Genomic DNA, 26,528 nt, shown 5'->3' with positions numbered 1-26,528 from the left:
TAAAACTAAATATTATGTATCTTTATTATATTATTGTTTATCTAATGTGAATGAGAGCTTCACTTTGTCACAATCACCAGCAATCTAATCCTTATAGATCGCTGGTAAACACACAGATCACAATCCGCCTTTATATGAACTACAAGTTCCAGTCATGCACCACTCACACCTGTCCCAGATTCCACTAAATGCACACACTCATAGCCAGAGAATCATTATGGACTGATTACAAGGACTAGATCCACAACACACACACACACACACACACTTCATGGCTGAGTCTTGTTATGCTGTCACTGTGAACATTACAACACGTTTCCCTTGACTTCCGGGTTTCACCTTGCTTTGTTTTGTTTATGTTGTCCGCCTCCTGCCTTTTTGACTATCTGCCTGTTTTATGACCACCACTCTGGATTGCCTGTATACATCTGTTTGCCCCTGTTTTGACAGTTGCTTACGCAAGCAAGACCATGTCTGTTTAAAAAACCTGCTTTTGGATCCGCACATGTCAACGTCCCACTTCACATTACACACTGAAATATCACAATAAAAGAGTTGACAAATTATTTATCTACAATTGGTTTATACTAAACATTTTGTATGAATAAGATTAAGAACCTACTCACACTATTACATTTGCCTTGAACCATGCCGAAGCATGCTTGTCCCCCCTCATGTCTCCCCCAATGGTCTGCGCTCACATTGCATCCGTCACAGAGCACGCTTACGTCATTGATGATGCTCTGTTCAGTTTAAGAGAAGAGAAGCACTCTCACTCAGCACAGTGGACATTGCTTTAGTTATATAGTTTTAGTAATAATTAGAGTTGAATTGTAAATAAATAAACATTAAAAGAAAGAAATTGGACTTAATTATAAAGCTGAATGTTTGATTTAGGAGGCAGAATAGTCAAAATAGATATGGTGGGAGTCTGTCAGTTACTATTTTCAACACAAAATTACATTACATACATACACACACACACACACACACACACACACACACACACACACACACACACACACACACACACACACATTTTAGAGATTTCATTAGCAATAAAATGTTTTTGAAAAAAAATAATAGAATGTTAATGAAATATTAATCTTGGAAATGCAAAATGCACCCACATTCTTGAATCACCCATATGTTTACTGTCTATGCACTTAGTGCATACCTACTCAAACTAGTGTTTGGGTAGAACAGACTAATACACATACAGAATCATCTACACTAGAGGTCTGTGCGAGACCAATTTTTTCAGTCCCACTCCCGCGAGGTTTTATTCCGCACCCTACTGCTCCTGCTGCATGCGGCCTTTGTTTACCTGCTGCCCGCTTAGAATAGTTTTCTACCCGACCCTACTTTTCAAGCTAAATTTAAATCTGGTTTCCAAAATATCACATTTAAACTGGGTATTACCAAAAGAGAGAGAGTCAGTTTTGTTTGCCACTTTGTGATGAGACATGAGTGTCGCCTGAGGTCCATACTGATTCCAAAGGCAGATACTGATAAGATCAGGGCCTTGTGTGTGTATTTTAGGGGTTTACAATGTGGTCACATGTTGATCAGTCAGATAGTAGGTCTCATTATTTGGTCTTTGGTCACATGGTCAAGAAAGATACAAAATAGATGGTAAATCTTTTCTGACTCTACTGCTATCAGGCTCTCTTTGGGGCCTACTTTCTTTGTCTCTCCCTCCCCCTGCCTCTCCCTTTCTCTCGGGTAACTTTATTTTACATTTAAGCTGGGTACAGTTATTATCATATGCTTTAATGTTTTAACCTTTTTCCACAGTTATTCGTAACAAATTAAGTTGTAACAATAGATAATTATTGTCATCAAAAAAAATTAATTTTCAAGCATTTGTGAATTACTTTTGATTTAAAAATCAACAATCAACACTGACAACTGTAGTGAAAATACCATTCTTTACAAAAGGGTCATGCGTTCAGCATGTGTAACAGTCGTGAGCACTGGCTGTACTGGTGCTCAATGAGAATCAGGAAATCACAGATATGCTGTTCCAAAATAACGTCAGGACTCGGAACCGCTATGTTGTTAGCTCCTGTTCAAATTACACTAGAGTAACACCCCATTCACATGGGGCGTCAGCGTCAACGCTTCCTATTCACTTTGAATGGGTGACATCAGGCGTTGCAGAACTGCATTGTGGATCCATTGGTGGCACTTCAGAGGCGTTGCTCGCTGCAGAAGTTGGGACTAGCTCAACTTTTCAAGCGCCAACGGAAGCGTTGCTATAGTGATCGCGTTAGACTCAGTGTATTTAACTTTAAAAAATAAACATGCAATATAATCATACTTCAGTTGTTAAAAATATTTGAATAAACTGAGTAAATTCCTTAATTTGCTTATTTTAGCTAGAAGGATTGCTTAAATTAAATACTTTGAATTTAATTGAGTAAATTTAATAGTAGCAGTTTACATGCGTTTATTGCCTCATTACAAACATGCATGTGGAATTTCAGCATATACACAATAAACCAACAAAACAACAGTTAAACAGACTGTATGTTTCATTTCATCAGAGGCTGAATAAATGCTTAACCTGTCTTTCACAAATTTAGCATTAATTATTAGCACTAATAATGAGCTGATACTCAATGAGAGCTCTATAGTCTCGTTTTCAAAATAAGAGGCGGACATACATATTGAGCCCACATACACACGCATGCATACACACACACTTTGTGATGTGTATTCAAAAAAGATTTCATCTGAGAACTCTGCAACCGGTGACTCGTCCAGAGGACAGTGAGAGCTTGAGCTGAAATGACAATAGCGCACATATTCAGCTCGGCTTATTGGAAAGCATTTATGACACATTCCTGAAGGTATGACACAATGATCATCTTTAAATACTAAAGAGGCAAAGAGACAGAGGTGCACTATTCATCCATTAGTGATGAAACTCCTGCCATAAAGAGTCAGTGGGATGTGGAAATAATGCTTGATTTTTGAGATCAGGCCATGACAATGCATTAAGAGCGTTTGTGTTTGCTTCTGCCATGCAGGAGTCAATACTTTTCATGAAGAAAAAAAAGAAATAGCAGGTTAGGCCCGAAAATCAGTTTTTAAGTGCTAAAAGTAAATTATTGTAGTGTTTATTTTTTACAAATTGTGTTTCATATTTCATGTGTTACACTGATGATTAATCTACTGGTCAATCTACAGATATGGCCACAGTCATATCAACCTGCAGCCTAAGACCGGTTACTCACTTAAGCTAACCAGGGCTGAGCCTGGTCAGTACCTGGATGGGAGACCACATGGAAAACTAGGTAAATATATACACACATTATATATATATATATATATATATATATATATATATATATATATATATATATATATATATATATATATATATATATATATATAATTAATGTACCTTATAAGGAGCTAAGCCCCCCTAAAATGAAAATCCTAAAATCACCCCTGGTGAGTGCATATTCTGTGGCTGTATTTCAATTTCTGTCGTGTTTCCTCTGGTTCAAACAGCCAAATTGCTCATCACCGCAAATCTCCTCACGTAGTGTGTTGTTAGGACACAGGGTTACAATGTAATCTTCCCAGCTAATGTTTACGCTCATAAGATTTATATTATTTTCTAATAAATAGCCTCATGTGGAACTCTGAATCTGCATCTCATTTCAGAGTCTGCTACTGTCCACCTGAGGTCGCATTTTGGTCATGCTGTTTTCCAACAAGGCAACCTGGAGCGCTGAAATATAATTGCCTAAAGTGGCATTGGGCCGGTTAAAAGAACCAAAACAAAGATGCATGTAACAGACATTTTCAAAGTAGAATAACTCACTTCAGCACTGTTTCACAGATAAACAAGAATGTTCACTCTGCATGTTTCTTAAATATCTGCAAACATTTTATAGTATTTCTTTTGCTTTCGAAGAGTCAAAAACTTACATACAGCACATTTAATAATGCATTAGTAAATGCTGAACTATGGTTTACAAATGCTGTACCAGTACTGTTCTTTATTAGTTCATGTTAGTAAATACATTAACTAATGAAACCTTACAGTAAAGTGTGACCAAGAAAAGAAAAAGGAAAGAATTTTGATCCTCTTCGCTTTCCACGGTGGAAAAAACCTGAAACCAATACACGACTTTCCTAAATACATTTCATATCTGCCATAAAAAGCATATTAGAAGTCCAAAAAGAAACGAAATACTCCTCATTCTGAGATCAAAGTATGCTAAATTAATTTGCAGACATTTTCAAGATAAATTACATCAGTGAAAGTTCAAATGCATCAAACGGCGCCGAGTCCAAAGCCAAAACCGCATGACATCATTTTACTTCCTCAAACACTTCAAAGAGCAAAAACTATGCATGAGACGTTTCCCTTTTTATTGCGTTTTCTACAAATGTGAAGGTCCATCTGAGAGCTTCTCATTGCTTAAACGTAATAACCTGCCCAGCTGAATAAGCAGCGCACCTTTAAAAAAAGAGCGCTTATATAATGTGAATAATCTCAGTGGTGTGCTGTAGGTGAGCGTGTTTTTGTTCTTTGAGACTTGAAGCAGCAGGGGTCGAGCGGCATCCATGCAGCTTTCGGCTGCCAACAGCTCTCAAACCTCCCCTTAGCTTATTAATAAAGACACTTGGCAAGCGGCATCGGATCCAGAGCATCTGCCCGTTCTGAACGCCGAGACCCGACGTCAGAATATATCACTCTTATATGCTAAATGACCTTGGGCTGCCCACCTACGTCCAGCCGTATCTAATGCACGCCCTCCGAGGCATCTTAGAGAGCGAAAAACAAACTGCAAATCAATTCTGAATTTCGCCACAAGGTTTCCTGGTGGCCATTATAAACCCAATGTCACCTTCAGAGGGAGGGTTGCTGTAATGTCGATAGCTTATTTGGGGAGGCTTGACTCACCTGCTTGCATTGCAGGTAATGGGTTTCCTGATGAGCACAAACACAGGCCCTCTAGTTCCAAAAACGAAAGTTAGTTTTATGATTGTTTATTATTTTTGCCATTTCTCTGATTGAAATGTTTTAATAGGTTTGATCTTGTTTAAAATGCGACATCAAATTGTGTTTCATTTGTAAATTAAAACGTAGAACGAAAAGAAGTGGATTTGCTGATATGAACTTACAACTTACTGGACCTGCGTTTATAGACATTCTGCATTGTTAATCTGTAGGAGGAGCTTAACAGACTGTGATTTAGGAGTGGGCGTTGATCTTCTGTGGAGGCGGAGTTCAGTCACACAATCACAAAGTTCTAATGGCTTCATTAAAGCCTTTTTCTATACTAAAGTCTGTTATTAGGATGTTTTCTGTTTTCTTGTTTTTGTAATAGTCTTCGCAACTTATAACCATGGCTTTAGCGTCTTATTATAGTGCCTTTGTTCCATGTTTGTGTATTTGAGTTGAGTTTTATAATAATTTAATCATTTAGCCGATCTCCTGGGGCTTCATGTATCAACGCTGCGTATGCACAAAAACTTTGCGTAAGCCAGGTTTCACCCTCACGTTTGAATTTACTAACAATGAAATTAACGTGAGAATGTGCGTTGTTCCACGACAACTTCATTTCTCAACCCGGGCTCATTGTGGAAACGTAGCCCCGCGGACGTTTCTGCGGACCGAGAGATACGTCCCGGGAGGTACGTATTGGAGCGTTTTTTGTTTTTGCGGATCCGCGAGAGGCCGCTGTGCGCGCTTTTTTGCGTCTCGGGCACCTCTCGGGAGCGCGCACTGTTCTTGCGCGAAAAGCCGCCGTATCGGTCGACCCGACCGACCGCCCTCCTCTTCCTCTTCCTCCTTCCCTAAACCTGAGCGACGATTTGCAAAAGCCGTCACGAAAAAAAAAAAACAAACAAAAAAAAAAGCCCTTGTCTTCGATTTAGACCGCGTTTTCGGATCCCGCCGCATTCTCGCCCTTATTTTTCGGATTCTGTTTTTCGTCTTACCTAATTTCTGGAACCGCTGTTCCCCGGACTCGATCCCGTTCGTCGTCCCCGTGGCCGGCTCCTCCTCCTCCTCTGGGGCCTCTGCTCCGCCGACGCAACGCTGTGAGCTAAGCAGACAAACTGGTTGCATCAGGAAAGCCCTCCACTCAGAGGCGAGCCGTCGGCCGGCGAGCGCGAAGAGGAGTAGTGGAGCGTAGTGGACCCACAGTGTTTGCTTGAAAAAAACTAAACGCGTCCGTACGTACCTCCGGCCCTGTAAATCGCGGTCTCCAGAAATGTCCGCGGGGCTACCTTTCCAGAATGAGCTTGGGTTGTCATTTCTGGGGTATAAGTATTTCTTGTGTGTGTTTGTTATATTTTTCTATTGGTGACTCCTAGAGGCAACTATGTTAAATTGCACACTACAAAGTATCTTTGAGTGGTGCAATGCCAGCAGTAGGGGACAGGATCATCCGCATGTCTAACAAAGGTTTCCATACCATGCTGTTGAACCGTGGTAAAGTCAGTTTGACAATTGACATTCATTCGACATTTCGATTTCATACCAACTAAATTCTTTGCTCCTGTTATAGTTTGAGCAAAAAATAGGTCAGATAGGCATAAATATGTGCCCTTTATGTTGCACAATGCTTAATTTTTAATATTAGGCAGGTTATAAGTAGTGTGTTTTTAATATTTTCGGTAATGTTAGTTTGTGTAATACATGCTTTAGTAAATCAGATATATGTATTTATTTTAATTACATCTAATTTATTAATAAAATAAGTTTTCAGTGTTTTGTGGGATAGACTATTTAATGTATTCTGACCTGATTAGCTATATGCAACTATACGCGAACTATGCCTCTTATTTGATTTTACTTTTAGTTTATTTGTAGAAACAAAAAAATATTTTATGAGAAAACTTTCTTGTCAACTCTTATGGTGTCTATCGGTGCTGTAAATCTGCTGTTTTCAGACTTTGAATGATGTTGAATGGCTTTTTTTCACACATAGACCGATTGACGCAATTGACATGGGTGGTCAAATGGATGTCTATTATATTAATCATTACCGTTAATATTTAAAATACAGATCAGCGTGAACTTTTCTCAGTTTCAAAGGGCTCAATCCCCCCCAAACCCCCCTGTAATTCACACCTTGGTTATAAATCAGTAGTAAATGCTGTGAATTGTTACTTAAACTAAAGCTTTGCCGGCCACGCCCACTCCTCCCTCTGCTCGTCCAGCTTTACACCCTTCATGTAGCATTTTTCTGAGGTAGACTTAAACTGAAAGAGGAGGGTTTCATAGCCCTTTAATGTTTACAGTCCTTTCTAGTAGTTATGTGTTGTTACTGTAGGTTGTTAAACTTTCTTTAATCTTATCATCACTCTGGTACATATCCATAAATAAGCAGCTTTTTGTATTTTGTTATTCGTGTTTTAATTTTTTTATGTTTTATCTTTCTTACAACAAAATTTTAACCTTGAAAAATCTGAAAAAGTGACTTTCATCAACATTTATTATAGTTTAACGTGATATGTTATCTGGGTCGGTGTTGTATATTATGTCACAAAAGCCTTGCAATAAACTACCAGGACATTGTATGTTATTTTACAGACTTATTACAACAATTTAAGCTAATTAAATGTCAATAAAAAGTCATTTTAGAGTTGCGTTTTCAACAGCAAAAGTCGACAAAGCAGAGATCAACATCCCATAATGCAATTCACAAATAAATAAACAAACGGAAAACACTTGTGAATCATAAAATAAGTATATTTTTACAGTGTAGTGTTTTCAAATGTGCTTTATAAATCAATTAACTTGATTAAAACAAAAATGAAATCAAGCTCATTTAAAACACAAAGCTGTAATAACTTTAGGTCTCAGTTATAACCAGAACCACAAATACTGGCCCATTAAGAAGCACAGTAATGGCCATCAGTTTGTGGTTATTGATCTCCAGCATCGACTCTCCGCCGCTGCAGAATTTCAGGTCTCTGGCTTTTCTCCGCAGAGCTAAGGTGACAGCCACTAGATTCTGATTGCAGGAGGAACCTAAGCCTGTTTATCCGTTTGTTTGTTTTGGTGGAAATCTCTTGTCTGTTCATGAGGGTAAAGGGCGCTTCTTTTCTAAAACAGTCCCAGACCTCAGCTTTACAGCTCTATTGGCTGAGTTTCAGCGGGTGATTCAGAGAAAGCTTTGCTTGGGTTTCTGTGAGTGTAAGAATATAAAGCTCTAGCAATATTGGAGGATTTGCAAGCTGGTTTTCTTGTAGGATCTTTCAGTATTGGGTTTGCACAGCTAGTATTGTGGATGTCTGAGTGACTCATATTCCAATTCAAAAAAATGTCACAAATGTGATGCTTCTGCACACATTGTAGTATATGAGAAAAAGAGAAGATAAAATAAAAATTTTATTTATATATATATATATATATATATATATATATATATATATATATATATATATATATATATATATATATATATATATTCAGTTGAAGTCAGAATTATTAGCACCAAATTATTTTTTCTCTCAATTTCTGTTTAATGAAGGGAAGATTTTTTTCAACACATTTCTAAACACAATAGATTAAATACCTAATTTTTTTTATTTATAACTGATTTATTTTATCTTTGCCATGAAGACAGTAAATATTATTTTACTATATTTTATTTTACTTGATGCTTTCCATAAACTATTTTAGATTTTACTTCACAGCACAATAATTCTATGATTAAAAATATTAATATATTTATATATTATTTGTAACACAGTTTTGTCCTTAAAACAAGCATTCAGATATATGAACTTACCTTTAAAAATTCAAGCACATGCACAGAACAACATGAACATTTATAGCAAATAAACAAATGTAAATATCGCTTTATGAGCCCTGTCAAGCGAGTTCTTACACCCCTATGACTGTTCATGAGAAAGAGAGAGAGAGAGAGAGAAATGGAGTTTACTTTCATTTTCTCTATTACAGTGAAACAGGGCTTCTGCTGTAGTTTCCCTGTCAGTGAAAGACTTTCCAGCGAACACACACAGTGAATTGTGCAGAAATTCTGTGTTTAATTACTCATGCTCACCTCCCTCACCATAGTAAGCTACCGCAGTGTAGTGCAAATGAGATTAATGACGTCAGTACATAAGAACTGGTTATGTTCTATTTTTGAACTGATATCAAGTTGTTCAAGTCTGCATCGCGATGCACAGAAAAAACAATTAATTTTGACACCCCTAATATATATATATATATATATATATATATATATATATATATATATATATATATATATATATATATATATATATATATATATATATATGTTACCCGAAGAAGGATAGGTGTCGCGGACGACAGTGAAAAGAGTTGGGGAGTCGCGGAAGAAAGTGAAAGTTAACAGCGAAGGGGGAAAAAGGGCGGTTGAGCAAAGGGATGAGGAGCTGGATCTGGCGTGTTCCAGCATGAATTAACCCCTGCTTGGAGGTGTCACACCAACTAAAATATATACAGACACAGTGCTACCTGTTTATTAGCGCAACTCACACGAGTGATGCTCTCGTGGTCGCAAGTGGAGCCATTGTATCTTGTGTTTGCGATTTATACCAGCCCAGAAATCCCCAAAAATGAGTTAAAATACTCTGAAATCATGGCGGCGAGAGTGAATGAGCAACAGAACAGATCGTGAGAGGCACAGTGATGGTCTAAACATTACATTTGTAAAAATGAATAGAGCAAGATATCGCGAGCGCAAATCTACCCCCCTCTCTCATTGAGGGATCTACTGTCAATAGATGAGCAATACATTTGAATGGTCTTGCATGTATTTAGACCTTTTTACATATAACAACTGTAAGTTCTGTATTGACAATATTGCAAGTCCACTAAAAGCTGGATGGAATTATTAGATAAATAAAACTTAATTTATTTTTTAACATGATTATTTAATAATATAACCTGTAATATACTTATTGTAATAAATAGTACAGGCTTCCTTTCAGTGAAGAAGTATTAGATGTATAGGTGTGCATTTTACCTTCTCATGCATCAAATGTGAGCTCCAAAATGTTGATTTCTTCTTTCATCATTTGCAATGTTCTCAAATTGCATAGTAATTTTTCATAATGTTTATATCTGTGTTATATTATTTTCTGTGGAGGTTCATTCTGCTGTGGTAACCCCTGATAAATAAGGAACTAAGTCGAAGTAAAATGAATGGATGAATTATTTTCTGTAAAGCTGCTTAGACCATGACACTTTCACACCTAAAGGGATGCGTTTAAGGTATTAAAAACAGCATCCTTCATTTATTCTCTTAGGTAAGGCAAGATCTCCTCTTAAGGTTCATACTTAAAGGGAAAATGTGCTCAATGATTACAAAACTTGAAGCATTAGAATCGGAACTCAGTATCAGCTGATCACCATGACAAGGAATCGGTACTCAATATCGGCTGCAAAAATCCTGATTGGAGCATCCCTAGCTTTGACCCAACTCGGCTGTCAGAGCAGCAATACTCCCCCTGGCTGTACAACACTGATCTTGGTAAGTTAGTAAATACACCCTTAGGAAAAAGAAGTATACTTAAGTAAAGGTCAAGTATAAAAGTATACTTTATTTACAAAGCATACTAATATCACTGTATTAGTAGTGTACTTGAAATGTTCTTCCAGAAGCCCATTAAAATGCACTGCAGTGACAAAAGCTGCACACTTTGTGGATAAAAAAAAGATATAAAAATAAATGTAAATTTTTAGCTTGTACAGTTCAAATAGTTTTTACTGCTGTCATTAAAAGAAACGCATTAACACCATGACTCCTTGTGTCGGTGTCAGTCTGAACAGCCGCGCCGCCAAGCGTAATTCGATTAATGGTGTAATATGTTCTTGCTTCTTCAATTTAATTAAAAAATCTGGTTGATGTATTTTGTATTAGTTGCAGATATTATGCCATGACTTGCCTAATTAGTTAAGCCTTTAAATGTCACTTTAAGCTGAATACTAGTATCTTAAAAAATATCTAGTGAAATATTATGTTCTGTCATCATGGCAAAGATAAAAGAAAACAATTAGAAATTAGTAATTCAAACTATTATGTTGGGGCGAGGCAGTGGCGCAGTAGGTAGTGCTTTCGCCTTACAGCAAGAAGGTTGCTGAGTCGCTGGTTCGAACCTCAGCTCAGTTGGCGTTTCTGTGTGGAGCTTGCATGTTCTCCCTGCCTTTGCATGGGTTTTGCTCCGGTTTCCCCCACAGTCCAAAGACATGCGGTACAGGTGAATTGGGTAGGCTAAATTGTCCGTAGTGTATGAGTGTGTGTGGATGTTTCCCAGAGATGGGTTGCGGCTGGAAGGGCATCCGCTGCATAAAAACTTGCTAAATAAGTTGGTGGTTCATTCCGCTGTGGCAACCCAGGATTAATAATGGGACTAAGCCGACAAGAAAATAAATGAATGAACTATTATGTTTACAAATGTGTAAAAAATAAATAAATAAATAAATTCAAATACTGTATCCTTTAAATAAGTAAATATCCTTATAAATACCCTTATGCTTAGGTGAAAAAGAAAAGAAAAAGCACAATCTAAATAAAGAAATATATTAAAAAAACGTCATTAAATACTGTAAATCTGTCAGGCAAGAAACCCAGCATAATATATAAAGTCTGACTTTTTGATCATGCTGTTCTTTTCGAAGTTACCTGAAGTTAATTTAAAATAACTCTCCAGTGGAGCTGAATTTAAAATAAACTTGACTCTTGACAGTGACGAGCGATTCATAACGCTGTATGTGATGCAGACTTTTCACAGTTCATCGTGCTGTTATTGTGCATGCAGAGCGCATTGTGACTGCAACGCCGTGGAGTTTCTACCCTCAGCAGCATTCACAAATAAACACGGAGGCGATGGCGAGTGTTATGAAGCTAATTTAAAATCTGCCTTGAACAGCAGCGCTTCAATTACAGCGAGCGTGTGACTGACAAGGTGATCCTCGTCCCTCTTCTGAATGAGCAGAGACACTCATATGCAGAAAAACACACCGGGAGACACAGACAGTGCTGCTCCTTTCAATCAATAGTCCAGCTCTGATGTGGCCTTCACAGGCATACTGAATTACTGATGTATATACTGTATATACTGCTCAGTATAAACCCCCCTCACAGATGTCTGTTTTTTTAATTAGTATTTTGTATAGGACGCTGTACAATGATATACAGTTAAAGTCAGAATTATTAACCCACCTGTATATTTATTTCTGTTTAATAGAAAGATTTTTTTCAACTCATTTCTAATAACTGATTTATTTATCTTTGCTATGATCACCTTACATAATATTTGACTAGATATTTTTAATATACTAGTATTCAACTTACAATGCAAGGTAAAGACTTGGCTAGGTTAATTAGGTTATATATAATTGACAGTTATACATGTGCCCCTAACATAGTTATATATGTGTCCCACACTGCTTAAAAACACTATTAAGACACATATATTTCAATAAAAAGTGAAAATTGGTTGTTTTCGCATTATTTCAAACAAATTCATTCTTACTATTTGAAAAGAAATTTAGAAGCTACGTCACAGCCATGAGATCCTTGTGTAAATTCCAGCATGTAGACTGGCTGTCTGTACCAGCGGGCACAATGTGACGTTTTTGAGCTTTCATCATCAATTCAAGAGATAGACTTGGTTCAAACCAGTTCCACAAATTCTCAATTGTGAATGAGGCACAACTTAATAACAGTTTTTCTCATTTCTTGAAACAGGAATTGCATTCTCAAAACACCATGGACAAACCTCCAAACCACTTGGCAATTGTTCACAACAGAGGTTTTCTCATTCATTTCATCAAATTGCAAATGTCTAAGTACATCTTTGCAAATGATTAAGTACAGGTAGCCGACATTTGGCACAATTTCCAAAATCTGTCTATCTATCTATCTATCTATCTATCTATCTATCTATCTATCTATCTATCTATCTATCTATCTATCTATCTATCTATCTATCTATCTATCTATCTATCTATCTATCTGTCTGTCTGTCTGTCTGTCTGTCTGTCTGTCTGTCTGTCTGTCTGTCTGTCTGTCTGTCTGTCTGTCTGTCTGTCTGTCTGTCTGTCTGTCTGTCTGTCTGTCTATCTATCTGTCCGTCTTCATTCTATCTATCTATATCTATCCATCCATCCATCCATCCATCCATCCATCCATCCATCCATCCATCATCTGTCTGTCTGTCTGTCTGTCTGTCTGTCTGTCTGTCTATCTATCTATATATCCGTCATCTATCTATCTATCTATCTATCTATCTATCTATCTATCTATCTATCTATCTATCTATCTATCTATCTATCTATCTATCTATCTATCTATCTAATTAAACTCGCCTATGGTGCATAGCTGGACAGTAAACTAGTTTCAAAGCTAAATATGGTAATTTTCATTGATTAAATTAGACAAGGAAATCATAGAATTTTTTTCCGTATAGGAATTCTCCCCCTTTCTTAACTGGCATAAATAAATATTAACACTATTTACATAGAATAATTTAATATTTACAAAGTATTTTTTGTTTGTTTTTAGCAAAGCTGCTGAAGCAACAATAATTCCAAATGTAATACAAGCTCAATCCATCAAGAAGCGTTCCAGTGACTGACTGTGACTGGAGGGCGAAGAAAACGCAATCATCTCATTTTCTTAAAGAAAAAGTTAATCCAAACAATACATCATTTTAAATCATTTGCTAACCTCCATATATTGCTCTAAACCTGCATTGTTTCCTTTATTCCATAAAATATAAACACACATTTGGCAGAATTAACTTGTTTTATTTTGTTGTTGTTTATAATGGTGTTTTTGTTGATTAGGAAATGTGAATTTATTTTATTCATTTTAAAAAAAAAGTGCAGAGTTCAGATGCAAAAGCTTCTAAATACTGTCTAAAATTTTATTTTAAAAGATCTTTTATGTTTATGTTCTGTTATTTCACTTTAAAGGCAATGAAATGAACCTATTCATCACCATAAAGGTGAAAATACAGAATCTGCACAAAGAAGTCTGAGAAAATGCTCATTTTAGAAGACAAATTCAGTGCACTTAGAGGCTTTCACATCTGAACTCTGAGTACACAAAAGCATACATGCATCGTGTGCAATTTATTAAAAACCGTACAGCTAAAGTCTCACTGTAAAACATATCCGTAAATTAGCATTTTCCATTTTTTGTGATTCATGTTTTTATTATTTTTTAAATAAATTTTACCCATTTATTTGTGCTTTTAAATTGCATTATGGGACCTTGATCATTCTTCCAACAACTTTTAACCTTTAAAAGTTCGAAAAAAGTGACTTTTATGATAACATTTTTAATAGTTTAAACTGATATATTTTCTGGTTTGGTGTTTTATATTACAGTACAAAAACCTCGTTATAAACCGCCAGTGCCAGTTATTTACCGCCAGTTATTTTATTTTACAGTCGTATTTCTCTCTGAATTATATCTTATACATTATTTCAAACTATTAAAATGTCAATAGAAGTCTCTTGTTAAACTTTAAAGTTGAATTTTTAATCATCAAAAGTCAAAAGAGCAGAGATCAAGGTCCCATAATGCAATTCAAAAGCATAAATAACTGGAAAACACATGTGAATCACAAAATATGTAAATTGTTAATTATTTAGAGTATTAAAAAGGTATTATTCCTGGATAATATTACCCTAATCCTTCAAGACACCAACAATGTAAACCATTATAAGTTTAATTAACCTATTAAGCTATTCAAACACTTTTTTTCTCTCTTGAATTTTAAGTGTTGACATTTTTGGAGCTCAAAATATGAAGCTTTTTCGAAATACCAAAGAATATCACATTTATAATTTGTTGATAAAGCACTGTTTCTATCTGAGGCATTCAACAGAACAAAAAAGCCCCTTTAAAATACTCATAAAAGTCTGTTTCTGAATGAGTTTTCTGTCATATTTTCTTGCATGAGCGCATAGCCTTTTAAATCAGTTATGAAAGAACAATGTATTTAATCCTACAAACAGATGCTATAAATAACTTAAATTATATGTTTGAGACTACATAATCTGTTGAAACTGTTAAAATGAAATTTTAATCATGCATTAATGGACTTACAGTACATTTCTAACATAGCATATTTGTATGACTCAACCATAAAAATGTTTATCGAATTTTCTAACCAAAAAAAATCACCCTATTATTTTATATTTTACAATACACACACACACACACACACACACACACACACACACACACACACACACACACACACACACACACACACACACACACACACACACACACACACACACACACACACACATACATACATACATACATATATATATATATATATATATATATATATATATATATATATATATATATATATATATATATATATATATATTCACAATATGTGCATAAAAAATGTGTATGTAAACAAAGCTAATATGTTGTCGAATCTACAGTATAATGGTATAAGTAAGCTAGAACTGTATTACTAGAATTTGTATTACTAGAAGTATTATTAGAAAGATGTATGAAAGAACAGGTATTAAAAGTTTGTGCAGTTCCTCAGTTGTGGACTTGGAAAGGACACTATGACTCAGTTCCCAAGAGCGCAGCAGCAATATGTTTAAATGAGGTGTTTGTGTTAAAGGGACCCAAGCCGTGTTATTTTAATGGCCTTGAAACCACACTCCAATATTGAGACACATTATTATAGTCCTAAATCAGTAGCTGAGAGTCAAACTGAATGGAAATTCCATAAATCATAATCTGGTAGTTTCGGCGGATCTATTACACCACACATATAAATTTGAATATTGATAATATATATATATATATATATATATATATATATATATATATATATATATATATATATATATATATATATATATATATATATATATATATATATATATATATACTCTATACACTCAAATACTGACAAAGGAGGAGTTGTCATATGAAGTTATTATACAGCAACTAAAATGTTTTTAAAGAAACTAGTGTATTTAAAGTTTTGATAATGTTTGATTTTATTTTCCCATATCCCAAAAACTAAGCTGTGCTTAGAATGATCCAAATATTTAAAAATAAATAAATAAATAAATAAATAAAAAATAAATAAATAAATACAATCATTAAATTATTTAAATGATATGCAAAGCAAAACAATCTGTGTGACACACTGTGATGAGTGTGACTTTTTTTTTCTTTTTTTTTCTTTTTCAGATTTTGCTGTTCATGGAAACAACTCATGAAAGATGGACAAAATAACAATAAGATGTATTTAAGAAACAACATATTTTTAGTAAAATATACAAACAATCATACTAAATTCATGTTTTGATTTATTAAAAATGTCTGACAGGATTTTATGGTATACAGATGTTACATTGAATAACATTTTAGTAAGTGTCTTTTGCAAATAAAGATTAAAATATGTAATTTTTTTTATCATTTACAGAACTGAACCAATAAACCAACCCAACCAACCAGTCAACGAACCAAGCAACAAACCAACCAAATTAATCAAAAATCCAAACAACCAACTGATGAACCAACTGACAAACCAATAAACTGACAAAACAACTAAACAACGAGGAACCAACCAACCAACCAATGACCCAACCGACCAACCAAACATCCAACCGATAACCCAACCTACAAACCAACCCATCAATCGACGACCCAAGCGACAAACCAACAGACAAACTAACCAACTGACGAACCAACCGACAAACCAACCAACCGACGAAACAACCAAACGAGGAACCAACCAACCAATGACCTAACCGACAAACCAACCAACCAACCAACGACCCAACCAACAAACCAACTAACAAACTAACAAACCAACGAACCAACTGACAAACCAACCAACCGATGACCCAGCTGACAAACCAACCAACCAAACAACCAACCGATAAACCAACCAACCAATGATCCAACCAACCAACTGATGAACCAAAGAACCTACAAACCAACCAAACAACCGACAAAACAACCAACCGACAAACCAACTAACCAACCAACAAACTGACGAAACAACCGGGATCGAACGAACCGAGGACCCAACCGACAAACCAACCATCCAATCAACCAACTGATGACCCAACTGACAAACTAACCAACCGGCGAGCCAACCGCCAAACCAACCAACCAACTGATGAACTAACCAACTGACCAACGAATTAATTAACAAACCAACAAACCAACCAACCGAGGAATCAACCGATAAGCCAACCAACAAAACAAAAAACAAATGATCAAACAACCAACCAATGACCTAAAAGACAAACTAACCAACCAACTGACAAACAAACCAAACAACCAACCCAACAAACAAACCAACCGACCAATAAATCATTTGACAAACAAACCAACCAACCGATGATCCAATCAACCAACCAATCAAATAACAGATCAACCAACCAACCAACCAACCTGTAGTACATTTTCATTCTATACATTGCCAAAATTTGGGACGGGCATGCACCTATATAGGCACCTGGCTTCAATTTAACTACAACTTGTAAATGCTCTTATAGCTGCATATGGTGGACCAACTCTATACAATTAAATATTGGGACATCATTAAATTTCAAGTGCATGTAAAGGCAGGTGACCCTAAAGTTTTGGCAGTATAGTGTGTTTTATACAGGCCACCAGTCAGAATATGTGACTGGATGGCAATTAGTTTTCTTCAGGCAATGATTAAGGTTAAGTCTGCAAATATAGTGAATGCTGCATGATGCTGAAGGCCTGCGCTCTGTTCTCGTCCCTACAGCTTCATAATGGAGTCATTAATGTTGGGATTAATGATCACTCAGGTCAGCGGCTCATTGTAATTGCTCACTTCACTTCAGAAGCACATATATGAGGAGGGATTATACTGCGGTTATGAGCTCTGGAGTGTGTGATTGTGTGTGTGCAGGTTTGAGCACTGAACATGGTAGTAGGTAAGAGAGACCACAGACTTTACCTGAGCTGAATGCAGTAACAGCTTAGATTTATCAATATATATATATATATATATATATATATATATATATATATATATATATATATATATATATATATATATATATATGTATGTATGTATATATATATATATATATATATATATATATATATATATGTATGTATGTATATATATATATATATATATATATATATATATATATATATATATATATATATATTTGACTTTATAATGGCTTTTAAAAAAGTAAAAACTGCTCTAATTCTAGCCGAAATAAAACTCTTAAGACTTTTTCGATAAGGTAAAACATTATCAGACATACTGTGAAAACTTCCTTGCTCAGTTAAGCATCATTTGGAAAAATTTTTAAAAAAGAGAAAAAAATGTAAAGAGGGGCATATAATTCTTACTTCAACTGTATGTATACATATATGTAGGAAGAGCCCGGTGGTTCCAAACATCTTCCACTTGCGGATGATGGAGGCTACTGTACTCATTGGAACTTTCAGAGAAGCAGAAATTTTTCTGTAACCTTCCCCTGTCTTGTGCCCGATACAATCCTGTCTCGTAGGTCTACAGACAATTCCTTTGTCTTCATGCTTAGTTTGTGCTTTGACATGCACTGTCAACCCTGGGGCCTTATATAGACAGGTGTATGCCTTTTCAAATCATGTCCAATCAACTGAATTTGCCACAGTTAAACTCCAATAAATTAATGTATTTTGGAATAAGGCTGTAACATAAGAAAATGTGGAAAAAGTGAAGCGCTATGAATACTTTCTGGATGCACTGTAGGTAATGAATTCTTGTGCATTTAAACAAAACAGATTTATTAAATGTATAGATTTGGTAAAATAATATTTGTCACCAAGCGTCTTTAGAAATAGAAAGATTACACATTTAAATTCATATGAAATATTAGAGAAACAAAATTACAAACTACAAAATTTGAACAAAATTTTTGAGATATAGATAGAGATTTTGCTCTTTTTAAATTTTTTATAAAATATTTTTCCGCAACATTCATTTGGGTGTACTTATTTTGGACCGTTATCATAAGTTATTTTGTTTTATTAGCTCCAGATTTGGCTTCAGTACTGACTAATCTATGGATGAACACATATAATATTGTAAAGCATCCTATTGACCTTATTCTAAAATGCTGAAGTGCACCTGTTTTCGCAATTATCTTAGAACTTCCGTTTCAGTTGCCTATGGGAGAAATGACAAGGAATAATAAACTGCAAAAACGGTCAAACTACTTGCTCTACAAACAAATGTTTGCATGACTATACAGACCAAGTAGAATAATATAACAAGGAAATATCAGTTTGCAACATCAAACAGCGAAACGAGCAGTTTTTAATGTCTAAAAATGAATGGAAGTGAATGAGACCGGAAGTCTTGTGCCAAAAAGATTCAAATGGCAGCGCCCGCTCGTCTGCGGAGAATAAGGTCAATAGAATATATTTATAATTGAGAGAGGTGTACTCAGACGCAGTATGTTGAGCTCTGTATAGAAAAAGTTGATCATACTAACTATCCATTAATTAATACCCATTTTTAATCAAATAAAAGTAGGCCATTTCATATCTGGCATTTTTGAAGCTAACTATTGTTGTGATGAAAATAAAAAGAAAGAACAAGTTTACAAAAAACAACAACCTTTTTTTTCAACCTGTAAATTAAATGTGCTATTAATTTAGAAAAATAAATAAAAACGCTTCTATAAAAGGTGGCTTTCACTATTAATTATATTTTCAAAACAATATAAAACTTTTAATATTCATCATTTATGGCTGATAAATGCTAGAAATGCAGTTATACGGCCTTACATTTACATCTCAATAAACTGTTTAGCAATCTGATCCATTTTGTCTCTTGAATAAAAGCTTTAATTGCATCTGGCAGCATTATGGCCATTTAAAGTGGTTTTCACAATGTAGCAGACACATATTCTGACTATTAGCTTTGTTTAATAGTGCACTTATTAGCATATTATGAGTTTGACAAGACTGAAAATGCAGAAGCATTCTACCAATTTTATATTTAGTATCATACATGACGACAAATTAAAATGTCACTTCAAGACATAATTTCCATTATACGAAGGAAGCAAATGAGGGCTGAAAGTTATTTTCACCAAATGTCACAGTGCACTCAGAACACGTTCAAAACACTCAGTGAATTGTGCTCAGACTCCATCTTCCTCAAACCCTCGTGCAAACAAAACTAGACAAATAAATGAACAGCAGTCATGTATTTCATTTTGCAAATAGTTTTTTACCCTTGCTCGACTCGCAAACCTCATTATCAAAACAATTGTATTTGTATGCTAATTAGCATCTCCGCTGGCACTCTGTATATTTAAATTTGATTAGAGTGATATTCATTAAGACAGGTTAGAGAGATGTCAGGGTGTTGCTTTTATTAGTTTTCTGCCTGTTTTTTTTTTTTTTTTTTTTTTTTTACGCTAACATTTCTCTTTGATTAGTGTTATACTGTCTATAAATTAAACAGGGCTCTGGGGAAACCTACAGAAGGTGTCAAAGTGCACTTAAAATATACTGCATTGTAAAAAGATGTGCTCCCATAAAGAATTGGTTGGATGCTGTTTGAGTTTGAATCAGTTTTATCAGTTTTTAAAATCCATCTAAAACAAGCATAATAAATCCACGAAAGTCTTACTTCAGGCTGTTCGCTGTCTCAAATAAATAAATAAATACATAAATAAAAAAATACATAAATACATAAATAAATAAATAAATAAATATCATTGTATATTGCCTACTATATAGCATTAAACCTCAGCTACAGATAATTGAAAGCTAATTAAAATGCTATATCCAAAGGCAACTGAAACAAAAAACAAGCAATTAAAAAATAAATATATATATATATATATATATATATATATATATATATATATATATATATATATATATATATATATATATATATATATATATATATATATATATATATATATATATACTCATACACATGCACACACATACACTACTGCCAATTTAGTTGATTCAATTCACCTGTAGCGCATGTCTTCAGACTGTGGGGGAAAACTGGAGACCCAGAGGAAACCCATGTGAACACGGGGAGAACATGCAAACTCCACTCAGAAATACCAACTGGCTCAGCCAGAACTAGTGACCTTCTTGCTGTGAGGCAATAATGCTAACCACTGAGCCACTGTGTCACCCAAAATGGCTTCACTTTAATACTTTTAATTACATTACTGTGATTAACAAAATTGAAATTTAAATATGGTTATTATCATTTGGTTTCTGATATAACTACAAGCATTAGACCAATCATAACGGTTCCATCTGACCAATCAAAGAGTATACTTTCTTTAGAGAAACTAGATCCTTGAACCAACCATTCCAGATAGTGGAAATAACTAATGTTGTATTGTATAGTATTTATAAAATTAACATGATTTATCTTTGACCTTGGAATACCGCAGCTGTAAATGTACTGCAGAAGACCTCCAAAACAAAATGAGGAATGATTAAAATAACATAACAGGCACACTTTAAAATGCAGCATTATAATATTGCATACCTTGTGCTAAAGCGTTCACATTCAGAGTGCCACTACAATGCTTAGAGAGAGAGAGAGAGAGAGAGAGAGAGAGATTTTATAAATATATATATATATAATTATATCTGATTGCGTGTTCTATGCTCCAGTGCTCTTGAGTTAAGCTGGTTTGTTTCGCACTTCTACTGACTGCCATCACAGTTATCTTTAGTACTGTTATTATCTTGAGACGCTGTCAAAATCACTGTAACTATTCCTCCCTCCTTGGTAGCTGTCACGGCTCTAATACATCACGGTTATTCGGATCTCAAACCACAGTGTGCTGCTAAAAAACACACAATATCAGCACAATCACTGTCACTCTAGTCAGTGTCACTCTGTTGCTAGTAAATGTCATGATGATTATAGCTGCTGCACTCACAGTTAGCACTTAAAGCAAAGATACTTATTATAAGAAAAATATATCAGCCTACATAGAGATTTTTTTTTGTTAGGTGGCACCTTTGGTGTACATATTACCTATGGAGCAACCTGTAAGGTATTGCGAATTTTTCAAACAAATGCTGTTTTGGTAAGCTTACAGGGTTAGTTCACTTCCAAAATGAACATTTCTTGATAATTTACTATCCCCTTGACATGCAAGATGTTCATTTTTATTAATTTCTTTACATCAGGAAAAATGATCATCAAGTACCTACAGTAGCTGTCATGGGCGCTCTCTACAAACCCACAGGAAACAGATTATATAAAACGTCTTCTTATCGTCTGAACAGGAATAAAGGAACAACTAAAACGAGTTGACAGAACAGAATGACCATAATAAGGACGATTAAGACCAGAAAAAAGAACAATCAAAACTAAGGCTGCACATCCGATGCACATCCATGATACATCCCAAAGGTGCTCTATTGAGTTGAGAACTGGTGACTGTGGAGGCCTTGTGTCATGTTCAAAAAACCAGTCTGAGATGATTTGCGCTTTATGACATGGCGAGTTATCCTACTGGAAGTAGTAATTAGAAGATGCGTACACTGTGGTCATTAAGAAGTGGACATGGTCAGCAACAATACTCAGGTAGGCTGTGGCGTTGACACGATGGTCAGTTGGTACTAATGGGCCCAAAGTGTGCCAACAAAATATCTCCCACAACATTACACCACCACCACCAGCCTGAACTGTTTATACAAGGCAGGATTGATCCATGCTTTCATGTTGTTGATGCCAAATTCTGACCCTACCATCCGAATGTCGCAGCAGAAATCGAGACTTATCAGGTCAGGCAACGTTTTACAATCTTCATTTAACCAAATCTTGCCTGTGTAAATTGTAGTATCAGTGTACTGTTCTTAGCTGACAGAAGTGGCCAGTGTGGTCTTCTGCTGCTGTAGCACATCCGCCTCAAGGTTGGACGTATTGTGCATTCAGAGATGCTCCTCTGATACCTCAGTTTTAACGAGTGGTTATTTGAATTACTGTTTAATATCAGCTGGAACCAGTTTGGCCATTCTCCTCTGATCTCTGGCATTAACAAGGCATTTGTGCCACAGAACTGCCGCTCACTGGATGTTTTCTCTTTTTCGGACCATTCTCTGTAAGCCCTAGAGATGGTTGTGTATAAAAATCCCAGTAGATCAGCAGTTTCTGAAATACTCAGACCAGCCTGTATAGCATCAACAACCATGCCATGTTCAAAATCACTTAAATCACCTTTCTTCCTCATTCAGATGATCGGTTTGAACTGCAGTAGATCGTCTTGACCATGTCTACATGCCTAAATGAGTTGCTGCCATGTGATTGGCTGATTAGAAATTTGCGTTATTTGAGTTTGAGTTGCATATGCTTACAAAAAAACAAAAAAAATTTAATTGCATATTTATTTTGTTATTAAAACGGTTATTTTAAAGAGTAGCCATCAACATCCATACCGGGAAAAAAGATCAAATCTGGTATAAAAGTCATAATATAGATAGTTATATAGTCAGAAAACATGAAAATCAGATGTGTTTGCTCTTTAAATATAGTGTTTCCAGTCTTTAGCAGCTGGGGCTATCGAGAACATGCTAAACAGTCAAACCTTGACCCTTGAGAGAAATCTGGTATTACAAATCTGACTCAATGGTACTCTCTTCAGTTCACAGCTTGTTCCAAACTGCAAATGAATCGGTGACCCCTACAATGACAGGTCTTTACCCAGTAGACTGCTCCAGCATTTCAGACCTGGCTTGGTTTCCTCGAACAGGAATTGACCACCTGGTTTCAAGGGTTTTATGTTTGGCTACCGTGTAGCTTCTGTCCTGTTTCTGGAGTGGAAGCACAGGAGTCTCCACAGAGGACATTTCTGGAAAAATCACCATTTAGCTCTCACTGTCTCTGTTCAATAATCTATCCTGCTTCCAGTCTGCTGGCCTGGAAGTTATTTTCTAAGTCAGAATGGAATGGAAATGACAAAAGTGACTGATTTGAAAAACAAATATGATATGCAAATAAGATTTACTAGATTCTGACATTACAATAATGTAACAATATATTGCTCACCTATTTTTTTTTTAACCCACTCCGAATGTTATCATTCGATTTAAAGGGTGTGGTTATCATCTGATAGATATGGGCCAGTCTTCTGCACCAACTAGAAGGCTCAGAATGTCATCATCCATCCACATACAGTAGTTAATCAGCTATACTAATAGAGAAGACTCCTGATCCAGATCTGTTTTTACATTACTGTGATGGTTGGGTTTAGGGTTGGGGCTGGGGTAGACATTAATAAAATACAATTTATGGGAAATTTAATAAATAATATAAATATTTATTGTTAAATTCCGGTTGCAGCCGTAAGTGATCTATAGCTGATAACGCCCATTCAATTGAGTGACAACATTCGGATCAGTTGATTTGTACCCTTCATTAATTTCAAACCAAGTTAAACCAATAATTCATTAATTTTCCTTCAGCTTAGTCCCTTATTTATTAGGGGTCCCCACAGTGGAATGAATCATCAACCATTCCAGCATATGTTTTACGCAGGGGATGCTCTTTCATCCACAACCCAGCACTGCCATTCATTCTCACATTCACACTCATACTATGGCCAACTTTGTTTATCCATTTAACCCACAGAGTATGTTTTTGGACAGTGGGAGAAACCAGAGGATACTCACGTGAACACTGGGAATACATGCAAAATCCACACAGAAATGCCAGCCAGAACTTGAACCAGCAACCTTCTTGCTGTGAGGCGACAGTGTTAACCACTGAGCCATCATGATGCCCTAAGTTGAACCAATGTAATTTTGCAAGTAATTTTAACTTACATCAATTAAACTGACTTAAACAATCAAGATAATAATAATAATAATAATAATAATCATAATAATAATAATAATAATCATTAACAAAAATAAGTTGAAACTTGATTAACTTTCTAAATTAAGTTAAAGTAACATAAAAACATTGGTTGCCATGACTATGATGTAATTTTTTACAGTGCACGTTGATATACTGTATTATAATAATGTTTTAATAATTAACATATTATATCATTTACGCTGCATGCATACAAGTTTTTGAATCCTGCATGTAAGCTGAGAGTTGACAATGTTTTGACACACAGTCTTTTAAAGTGTACTCACACTGGCAGCTTGTATGAACGAAGATGAGTGAGATCTACAAACATTCATGTCTGTGCTTTTTCTGAGGTTATGAGTGACAAAATGTCTTTGTAGTCATTTAAAACAGAATTTCAAATATCTTTGAAATAGAGATTTATGATAGCATCAATTTGCAGTGTATATAATTCAAACCTGAACACTTTTTTTCTTATTCTGTTTAACACACAAAAATGTATTTTGATATAGTAATCAAACAGTGATTACCACTGACTTCCATAGTTCAAAAATAAAGGAAAAATAATAATACTTAAAACAATTAGGTAGATAGGTGGGTGGATGGAACGATGGACGGAACAGCGAAACAATGGACAGACCACAAGAACAATGGTCGGATGGATGGACAGATGGAACGACGGACAGACAAAACGATGGATGGAATGATCAACGCATAGTTAAATGGAATGATGGACGGATGGGCGGATGGACGGAACAATGGATGGAACGACGGATGGGCGTACAGATGAATGGATGGATGGAATGATGGAAGGAACGATGGATGGATGGTTGGATGGAACAATGGATGGATGGTTGGATGGACGGATGAACAATGGATAGATAGAACGATGGAATGATGGATGGAGGGATGGACGGAACAATGGATGGAACGACGGATGGGCGTACAGACGAATGGATGGATGGAATGATGGTTGGATGGAACAATGGATGGATGGTTGGATGGACGGATGAACAATGGATAGATAGAACGATGGAATGATGGATGGAGGGATGGAACGATGGACAGACACAACGATGGATGGGTGGAATGATGGACGCATGGTTGGATGGAACGATGGACGGATGGATGGTTGGAATGATGGACAGATGAAACGACAGATGGGTGAATGGACGAATGGATGGATGGATGGATGGATGGATAGTTGGATGGAACAATGGATGGATGGTTGGATAGATGGATGAACAATGGATGGATAGAACGATGGATGGATGGACAGAACAATGGATGAATGGAACGATGAATGGGTGGATGGAAAGATGGATGGAACGATGGATGGGCGAATGGACGGACAGTTGAATGGAATGATGAACGGAACGATAAATAGTTGGATGGATGGATGGAACGATTGATAAAGTTATGGAATAATGGATGGAACGATGGATAGAATGGTAGAACAATGGACAGACAGACAGACAAAAATTCTTCAAAATACTTTCCTAAAAGGAAAATATCAAAAAGGAGACAAAACATTCATTTGAGCTAAAAATTAGATTCTCAGTTAAGAATTAAAATACATTGTCTGGGTCTAACGAAGTCATCTAAAAAGTAATTATCAGAACTTTTAGAGTCTACATTTCATTCCAGAC

The 26,528-nt window shown here is 35.6% G+C and overlaps 1 protein-coding gene and 1 long non-coding RNA gene across 13 annotated transcripts in view; one reads left to right on the top strand and one right to left on the bottom strand.

Moving 5' to 3' along the window:
• Positions 1-26,528, bottom strand: part of LOC147834296 (uncharacterized) — a 340,821-nt gene that overhangs the window by 231,230 nt on the left and 83,063 nt on the right. The window lies entirely within an intron of this gene.
• LOC141376995 (uncharacterized) lies at positions 10,280-17,257 on the top strand. The gene is made up of 3 exons (XR_015506569.1): positions 10,280-10,505; positions 12,726-12,854; positions 16,459-17,257. It is a non-coding gene; the product is annotated as an uncharacterized LOC141376995 (long non-coding RNA).

Source organism: Danio rerio, chromosome 13 (assembly GCF_052040795.2).
Source record: "Danio rerio strain M-AB ecotype USA chromosome 13, GRCz13ab, whole genome shotgun sequence".
Classification (NCBI taxonomy): Eukaryota; Metazoa; Chordata; class Actinopteri; order Cypriniformes; family Danionidae; genus Danio; species Danio rerio.
The sequence above is the reverse complement of the archived record's forward strand: the minus strand, read 5'-3'. Positions and strand labels throughout refer to the sequence as shown.